This window comes from Danio rerio, chromosome 19 (assembly GCF_052040795.2).
Source record: "Danio rerio strain M-AB ecotype USA chromosome 19, GRCz13ab, whole genome shotgun sequence".
Classification (NCBI taxonomy): domain Eukaryota; kingdom Metazoa; phylum Chordata; class Actinopteri; order Cypriniformes; family Danionidae; genus Danio; species Danio rerio.
The window spans coordinates 20454933-20465056 of NC_141039.2; the positions used below are offsets into that span (position 1 = coordinate 20454933).

Below are 10124 nucleotides of genomic sequence, written 5' to 3' on the forward strand. Positions count from 1 at the left end.
CAACGCTTGCCTTTAAATCAGTAGCCGTAGCAAAATGATTAATATCATGTTTTTTCATAAGATCTTGAAAATGTTTGTTGAAAAATTCCTTTCCCTGATCAGTTTGTAATTTCCGTGGGACACGACCCTCTTCGAGTATAGACTCGAACGCTTTAGTAACTTCGACTCCACTCTTATTCTTCAACACCCGACTCCATGCATACTTGCTGAATACATCAATGCAAGTTAGCATAAATTTATTACCGTCGTTTTCTGTAGAATAGGCCGTCATATCGACGAGATCGGCTTGAAATTGGGTATCCATACCATATACCACAACTCTATTTCGTTTGTATTTTATGGGTGCTGTTTTATGTAAAGTGTAAGCGTCTTCCCCGGCCAACCATCGCGATACCTGTTTATCGCTTAGACGGACTCCAGTTTCCTTAAACACAGCATCTTTTAAACGTTTTTTACCACCTAAAGCACCGGGGCTTGATGGGTCGTAATAAACTTTCTTCATTATATCAGACATGGTCCTGTTTCGATGGATGTCAAAGAATAATGCAAAACATTGTTTGTACGAATCTTTTTTTATTTAAAGTGAGGAAACATACATGACATCAAATCAGAAAATGGTTACATGCGGTCAAGGTAAGAAAGAAATTGGACACACGATGACATGTTTTTATATAAAATGTAAGTGACCAAAGATTCAACAATTTCAGATATATCATCATCATCATTTTTTGCAATCAACGAAATGCATACATCTGCTACATAGGTAGACATACAGAGAACATCACCGACTCTAAACTGATCAGATACTTCAGACATAGCATCTAAAACTCTTTTAATCATAATACAACATGGTTCGGTACCATTAACACAAACATCAATCATATTGTCCCATGAGTTATTCATACTTCTAATAACATTCATTTCTTTTTTTAAATTCTTCACACGTTTGGATTGTGATAAACGATCATCATTCGTGGAATCATTAATGACTTTACATAAAAGACCCTTTAACTGATTTTTATAGTACTCTAATAAAAAGTTTTCAAGTATCTTGCCAGGTTTACATGTGTTTCCCATTCTGATGTTTTCAGCTGGTTTGAGGTCTAGCCACTGCGGTGCCAGAAATCGACAGCGTCACTGACGATTTTCTCACAGGAGTCGTCCAGAATCTTGGTTCTGATGTCTTCCAGTCTTGCAACGATGAATGGTTCGCTCCTCAATTCGTGTAGAATACCCAGGGCTGTTCCGTGGATCGTCTGAGGCTGTGACTTTAAACCAACACGCATCATAGCCTGTGACACAGCAGTGTGAAACTCAGGTTTGATCAGTTTATTGACGAGTGTTCCAAAGTGAGAGTCGAAGTAGAATGGTGAGGGTTCAAACAGACAGGAGTGTTGCAGCTGGCTGGGGTGGTCGATAGCACAACCCTCACATTCCTTTTTCAGCTGAGCGTTGATGATGTGTTGCATGAGCACAGCGATCAGCGCTTTTATGATCTTGAAACCGGAACTGCAGAAACATCCATCTGTGACGTCAAACTTTGTATCGTCATCTTTTTTGTACTTGTTGGTCAGGTATGTCAGGTTACGGTATCCTAGTTCGGTGCAAAATTTATCCAGCCAGTTTTTTTCATCGTTGTCCGGTTCAGAAGATTTGAATAGCTCAAAGCATGGTAAGTCGCGATCTAATGCAGAAGTTCCGAATTTCGGAAAGCATGGCAAAGCGTTTTCATCAGGAGGAATTGCTTTGATATCCTCAGGCTTGAAGATACCAAATTCTGAAGAGAGTTGTTGAGACATGTTGTAGTACTGTGGTGAACAGTTGTTGATTATGGGTTTTTATGTTCGTAGTAGATGGGCGGAGACAGTTGGGAGTGTTCCCTCCCTCGTCGCACAGACCTCTGGGGGTGAAACAGCTGAACTTTAATATCCTTGTATCGATCATTCATGTCACACCATTTAAACAATTGGTTTATGGTGGCAAAAATTTCAGACAGCTTGTTGACGTCTTGCCAGAGGATGGGGAGCAACATTTCATATCGCTCGTTATGCTCATCAGCATGTATTATGCCAGAACGCTCACGAAGCTTTGTCTTGTCATCGCACAAGAATATGAAAATACAGTCTTTAGGATTCTTTTCACAGTTGTTTCCAACCACTCGAAATCGATTGTTCGGTTTTTCAGAATCCCACTCGGCGATAAACAACGGCTCCTGTTTAGAATTCTGGATATCAGGCCAGACATGATTGTAGAATAAGAACCAGTCTTTAACTGGTAAGATCAGACAGGGGTCATCCAGACTGTGCGGCTCTCCAGATTCCGTTGTGTACAAGGTAACAACCCGCTGTTTTTTGTCAAATAGGTAATGACAAATACGTTCGCTAGGCATAGCAAACTCTTTTTTCATGTAACGTTTATTCTCGTGAAGAAAATTTGTTAGCTTCAGGTTGGTGATCCTTTTTCTAGGAGCCATCGTCAGCCTTCTCAGCATATGGTCTTCCCAATTTTCCTCCTTAGCTATAGGATTACCGTTTAAGTCGGTATTGAGATCGTCGGTCCAAATCTGACCCGGTGTGCTAGTGTTTACTTCAAAGGCAGCCATGACTTTGACATAACACTCAAACTATTTCTAGCTCTTAATATACATATACACATGTATGTTGATACCATCTGTAGTGACACACCCGTACTCTATCAGTTATATGTTGCGTCAATGCTTTCTTATCAATATTTAACATTAGTTCAAATAACAACTTATCATTCTATCGGCCTGATGTATCTGCCAGGGCGTTGTCTAACGGTCAACATTTTTCCTTATCACCTAACAAAATATAGTATTTAGTGGGAGACACCCAACATATACAATCAGATATACATATTCTACATCTGATATAAATCTATCTTTCACAAGCAGTTGATGGGTGTTGTCTAACGTTTGGAGACAACATCATATGGGTAAGTGATGGATTTAGTATGATTTATTAATTATATTATAATATAATAATTAAATAATGATTTTAATACCATCAATTTAATTTCCGTTATTATTATAATATTAATTTTATTTCTGTTTGATTAGAATTTAATTACCAATATTTTCATTACCTGGAAATAGCCTATTATTTTATATTAAACCGATAAGAATCTAATTACCGGAATTATTATTTTATATTAAACCGATAAGAATCTAATTACCGGAATTATTATTTTATATTAAACCGATAAGAATCTAATTACCGGAACTATAAAGTTTATATAAAAGAGGCGGGGCTTAGACCGGAAGTCCCGCCTTAGGGGGCGGGGCTACAATCCATCAAACTTTTTGACAGATGCCCCATCATAATTCTCTCTCAGGTAGATTTTAGATTGATAATTTAAAAATGTGTTTGCCAATAAAAAACATTGTTTAAAGAAACATAAACACTCCCAACAAATTGTGTGTAGTGACAATAATCTTGATTAAGTCTATTGGTATAAGAAAAGCATCATTTACCCTGTAAAAAAGTAATCAGTCTACTTTCAAGAACTACTTGTAAACTTGACTAATTTGACAAATTTGTAAACTTACTAGATTTGACACCATTGTATGAACATGTAAATGGTGGATTCAGTAGTTAAACTAGAAAATTTTAGTATAAAACATTAAGTAGATTTAACTAAGGGCTGGAGCTGTACTGTTTTTAGATAAACTGAGAGCCAATTTTTCTTCTTAAAATAAATATCAGTGTTATTCCATTATTCTGAATAATATACATATTTCTCTTTATTTGATCAAGTATTTGCAATGAATTAAAAACAGTTTGAATTTAAAATTCAGTAACTAAGTTGTCTAGTAATGCAATAACTACAATTTATTGTAATAAAATTACATTTTATTTATCTTTTGAAACAGAAATAACAATAAAGTCTAAAGACTCATAAGTCATTTTTAGTAAATATTTTATGTTGATTTTTTAAACCAACACCAGTGATGACCAGTGCTCAAAACATAAGGCTTTGGATTAACTGTTTTACAATGTGTGCCATAAATTACAGGTCATGCATGTAAATAAATTGAAAACATGTTAGTCAAAGGAAAAACTTTCATTTTAAATTGTTTTTCATAATAAAAGTTTTCATTAATTATAGAGACAACTTGAATTTACATCTGTGTTTTTCAACCAACAGTTTAGAACATTACATTTTAGATAACGTTGTTTTAAAAGGTGTGACAATTTATTGTTAATACAGATTAAGATTTGTTATTTACTGTTATTTACTATTAATATTGTAAACAAATTTAAATTTAATAGTCCAACAAAGATACATCAAAATGTTTGTGTGTCTTTAAATATGTATTAATGTAGTAATAATGTAAAAAACAACATAACCTATTAATGAACATATTTAGTAAATACTGTGTCATCTATTCAAACATACAAAGCCAGACCCAAGTTCGCTCGAGCGCGCGCACACGTACACACAGACACATACACACACAGAGACACACACACACACACAGACACACACACACACACACAAACACACACACACACACACACACACACACACACACACACACACACACATACATATGCATACAGTTGACTGGATGTGGATATATAGATATCAAAACACTTTCTAATCACCTAACAACATATAGTATTTAGTGGGAGACACCCACCACATACAATCAGATATACATATTCTACATCTGATATAAATCTATCTTTCACAAGCAGTTGACAGGATGTTATCCAAAGTTTTCCTTATCATCACTCACACGCTCAGGCCCAGACTGACACACAGAGGAAACATCGGTATGAACATAAAGAAATTTTTATGTTAATAGTTTATTAATTACAATATAATATAATATAATATAATATAATAGAATAGAATAGAATAATAATGATATATAATATAATTAAATTTAATATAAATATAAATATTATAATAATATAATATAATAATATTATATAATATGTTATAATTATAATATAAGTTAATAAAATAATGATTTAATATAACTTAATATGAAATAATATAATACAATACATAATTTTATTTAATAAAATATAAATTTTATATAACTTAATATAATATAATATAATATAATATAATATAATATAATATAATATAATATAATATGATAGAATAGAATAGAATAATAATGATATATAATATAATTAAATTTAATATAAATATAAATATTATAATAATATAATATGATAATATTATATAATATGTTATAATTATAATATAAGTTAATAAAATAATGATTTAATATAACTTAATATGATATAATATAATACAATACATAATTTTATTTAATAAAATATAAATTTTATATAACTTAATATAATACACGGTTAACCCTTACTGTAGATTATGCAGTAAATAACTGTAAAATAGCCAGTGTTTTGCTGTAATAAAAGGAAACAGTATTTTACTGTAAAAGGAGCAGGATTTGTATGAAATTTTGTAGTGCAAAGAATAAATTACAGTAATTTACTTTATGTATCCATTACAGATAGTTACTGTGATAATAAATGGCCATCCCCATGTACTCTGATGCTTTATGTTGTGTATGGTCAGTATTGAGGAGAAAGTGAGACAATGCATTGATGATAAGCAAAATTTTTCTGCAGACATCTTTGTCTTTTCTTTGGTTCCTTTTATGTTTTTAACATTGAGTATCAGGAGTCAACCAATGTCAATGTCACAGAGCTAATTAAAAGGTAAAGATATCGACGAGATGCATTTAAAGGCAAAAATATTCACACAGAGCAACCAAATTATCACAACCATTTTTATAACTTTGTTTACTTTTCTATAATTAATCTAATTTACCTAGTTTAGCCTATAGTTAAGCTTTTAAATTGCACTTTAAGCTGAATATTAGTATTTTGCTAAATAACTAGTAAAAATGTGTTATTTAAAAAATATCTTAAACAGCACGTACATACATTTTTGCAGAGACTCAATTAATTTGTCTGGAAAACTTCAAATGAAGTAGGTAAAAGTGGCATTAACAGTATAGTATAAAGGCTTTCCTAAATAAATGTATTAATCAGGTTATTTTATTTATTTATTTATTTTTATTACTACAGGTTTGGAACAACATGAGGATCAGATTATTTATTATTATTATTATTTATTTATTTATTTATTTATTTATTTATTTTTTGCTTTGGATGAAGTTTTTATATTTTTATTGTTTTTATTCAATGATATGTGCATGATTGTGATAAATGTAGGCAGTTCCTTTGAAGGGCCGCAGTCCAGCAGAATTTAGTTCCAGCCCTGCTTTAACACACTACCTTTAGATTTAGTTTGATCAGGTGTGTTTAATTAGTATAACTGCACTGTTACTCTGTAGATTGTGTAGTAAATAACTGTAAAAAAAACAATGATTTAGGCATCACCACACACTCCCACAGGCTGTCCGTCTTATTCTAAACAAAAAGGTGTTAGAAAGAGTTTTCAGAAAATGCCGGCCCTTTAAGGGAGCCAGGTGTTTGATTTGTTTACTGCTGAGTGTGCTTTATGCTATGTCCATTAGATGTAGAGTCTGTTATGTTTTAGGCTTTAAATAAGAATCTACAATGAGTAAGTAAAATGTGTTCAAATGTTTTTGAGGGTTTCTAAAATAAGGCTGTGTTTTAAGTTATACTGTTGTTATCTTAAACTGTGTACTTGAAAGCAACATTGTTAGCTAGTTAGCCTCTCCTCATGTAACTTCTTACATTACTTTTGTTTAAGTACAGTATATGTATTTATTAAATATTGCATACTGCCATAATGTACAGATGCTAACAGTTGTATGTATCTTTCTGGCAACTAAGCCAAATTTAAATTCCATTATCTCAGTAAGGTAACATGTGCACATCATTACAGGGAATCACAAAAACATGATACACATAGCCATCCACACACAAAAGCTCCCCTTTCCGGTCCCAGGTTGTGAGTTTGTTGCAAAAGTACTTTTCAGAGCAGTGTTTCCACCTATGAATTTATATTTAAAACAATAAAAAAGTTTGTTGTCATGAGATAATTATAATAGTAAAAGATTTTATCCTTTGGTTTTTCATTGTTGCCAACTTTATTTTTGTTTTCTACAATTAATTTAAACTTTTTATTGAGATTTGACACAGTTTTTAATTATTTAAAACTTTAAAATATAAAATATTTATTTTGTGATTTTTGCTGTTCAGTTTTTTTTTTTTTTTTTTTTTTGCATGGTCAGCATTGAGGAGAGAGTAACACATTTCACTGCAGCACTTTGTGTGTGTGTGTGTGTGTGTGTTTATTGGATATGTGATTGTGATAAATGTTGGCAGTTGCTTTAAAAGTATTACTAATACCAGGGGTTCTTAATCCTGTTCCTGGAGATCTACCTTCCTGCAGATTTTAGTTGCTATCCATATCAAACACACCTAAACCAATTAATTAGGACCTGAACACCACTTGATAATTACAGGCAGGTGTGTTTGATATGGGTAGCAACTGAAATCTGCAGGAACGTAGATCTCCAGGAACAGGATTAAGCACCCCTGCTATATACCATGGGGGTCAAACTCCAAGTTCCTGGAGAACTGCAGCGCAGCAGAGTTTAGAATCCACCCTGCTTCAACATTACCTGTAGAATTCTAACAAGCCTTAATAAGTTTGATCAGGTGTGTTTAATTAGAGGGACAGCTTAAAGTCCCGGTCACACTGCACTTTTCTCCCTATAGACTTCCATTCATACGCATGTGAGTACTGCAGACCTGGAATGATAGCTCACGAGACAAATTTCATAATTCGCAGCATTGGAAAATTCAAGCTTGGAGAACGCTGAATGCGAAATCACATCATGTGATTGCTTGAGACCAATCAAAGATCAAAACATGACCTCTCTGGCTTGCTTTTTCAATTTCTAATTATTTTGTTTAATTCCACTACTCGCTTTGTTTAATTCCACTTCGCAGTGCAGAATATTGCATGCTTAAACATTAGTGTGACCGCAGCCTTACTGTGCAGATCTGTAATATGTAAGACAATATTTATATCTGCTGATTTTTTTAATTTTGTTAAACATTTTCTGTTATTTATTTGTTTGGTGCCAAAACAATAAAATGAATTTGTCTGAAAAAATGTTATGCCTTCTATTTTTAAATAACAGCTAAGAATACTGATTAATTTTAGTAACACTACAATAACTATATATGACATACTATTAATGTGTATGCAGTATAATGCTGTAATTTGTAACACTACAATACAGTAATTAACTCTACACAGTTTCCAGTTAGTTACCACTGCTGCTCTATTACAGTAATTAACTGGCAACACTGTTGCTAGCTACTCACTGTATTGGTTCAGTTACAGTAGAAAACTGGCAACACTGTTGCCAGCCACTCACTGTAATGGTTCAGTTACAGTAATTAACTGGCAACACTGTTGCCAGTTACTTACTGTAACCGAACTTTTACTGTACAGCCTCGCATCTTTACTGCTGTTGCACAGGGGGGCTAACTGTTGCATTTCAGTAAATGTATAGCTGATGCTTTATAGAAAAATGTAGTAATTTGGTCTTTAATCAATAAAAACCGCTGCTGTAGTTTACTCTGTTCTTAGTGTTCAAGTATACACTAGTGTGTTAAAGTTCAGCTTCTTCCCTCTTTGTTCCCTGTAGTTACAGGGTAAATACCACATTTGAGGGTTGTAAATTAAAGTGAAGCATTGTTCCTCCATTGTTACCCCCTTGTTCCCTGTACTTACAGGGTAAATACCACATTTGAGGGTTGTAAATTAAAGTGAAGCATTGTTCCTCCATTGTTACCCCCTTGTTCCCTGTACTTACAGGGTAAATACCACATTTGAGGGTTGTAAATTAAAGTGAAGCATTGTTTCTCCCTTGTTACCTGTAGTTAAAGGGTAAATACAACATTTGTTCCCCCCTTGTTCCCTTTAGTTTACAATGTAAAATCTTGAAGGCAGTAAAATAAATATACAAACACACAATATATTTCTTCCTTACACTGTAAAAAAATTGCTGTTAAAAAACGGTCAGATTCTACAGTAAAATAATGTTTTTTTCCTCACTAAAATAGTAATATTCTGTTAAAAACAGTGCTTTCTGGGTATCATTTTTGTTTTCGAGAAAGTAACCAACTGCAGAAAACTGTGAGCTAACAGAGTTCAGATTCAATGTTTTGAAGTCTGCGTTTGAAATCACGCTTTGTGTCCTTGTTCACTATTTCATACACTAGTTAACTAATATAGTTCACCTGACAGTTTTAATGAACACTACTGAGTGAATTCAGACACTGATGAACACCTGCTGTTAATAATTACAATTACTGAAGAAAATAAACAAGAAATACAAACAGTGACTTGAGTTACCACATTAAATAAAATCAAATAAAATAAAACAGCTTCAGTCTCAGCAGAGGATCATTAAACAACTCCACAAACAACAGCAGACACACTTATTACTGACTGATTTGACGTCCATACAATTCTCATTGATATCCAACAGAAATTAAGGTGTTTTTTGTGTCACCGTAATGGAGTGAGGGGCTGGTTTAGTTGGGTTCTTCACCCTTGAACTCATTTAAGAAGACTTTCCAACTGCTGTAATACAGAGTTTACAAAACATTTGTATTATAGCAATAAAGTTGGTAAATCAATAAATAGAGAAATCTATTTATCTGAAATTAGTTCTGATAAATGTTTTGGTATAAATCTGGAAGAAGGGCCTCATGCAATAGATTTTATGCTTAGTTGCAGGTATTAATTTAATTAATGAGAAGTGGAAACAGAAAAGATACCTCCGTAATTACTTAACAGTTAAGAAATAACATACAAAAACAGTTCAGTTATGACAAATACACACTCAGAACTCATGAATCTGACCTTGTATCTCAACAATGGTAACATCTCAAATGTTTCATGCTGCAATGCATGCTGGGAGTGGCACTGTACAAATATCCCAGCATGCATTGCGGTATAAATAAATTTTGTATAATGGTCTAACGGTTTTCTTTATTTGTGTTTGATTCTGCTGTTGTTTATGTTTAGACTTTCAGTTGCCTGTTTGTGAGTTAAACTGTTAATTTTGTTAAATTTTGTTAAATTTGTTATCACCATTATTGAGG

At 32.8% G+C, this 10124-nt stretch overlaps 1 long non-coding RNA gene across 1 annotated transcript in view; it reads left to right on the forward strand.

Annotated features, from left to right (window-relative positions):
- The window catches only part of LOC141379062 (uncharacterized), a 127628-nt gene extending 123903 nt beyond the window's left edge, over window positions 1–3725 (forward strand). Inside the window, exon 3 of the long non-coding RNA XR_015516660.2 lies at window positions 3355–3725. This is a non-coding gene — a long non-coding RNA (uncharacterized LOC141379062). The remainder of the gene's footprint in view (window positions 1–3354) is intronic.
- Window positions 3726–10124: the final 6399 nt, after the last annotated feature.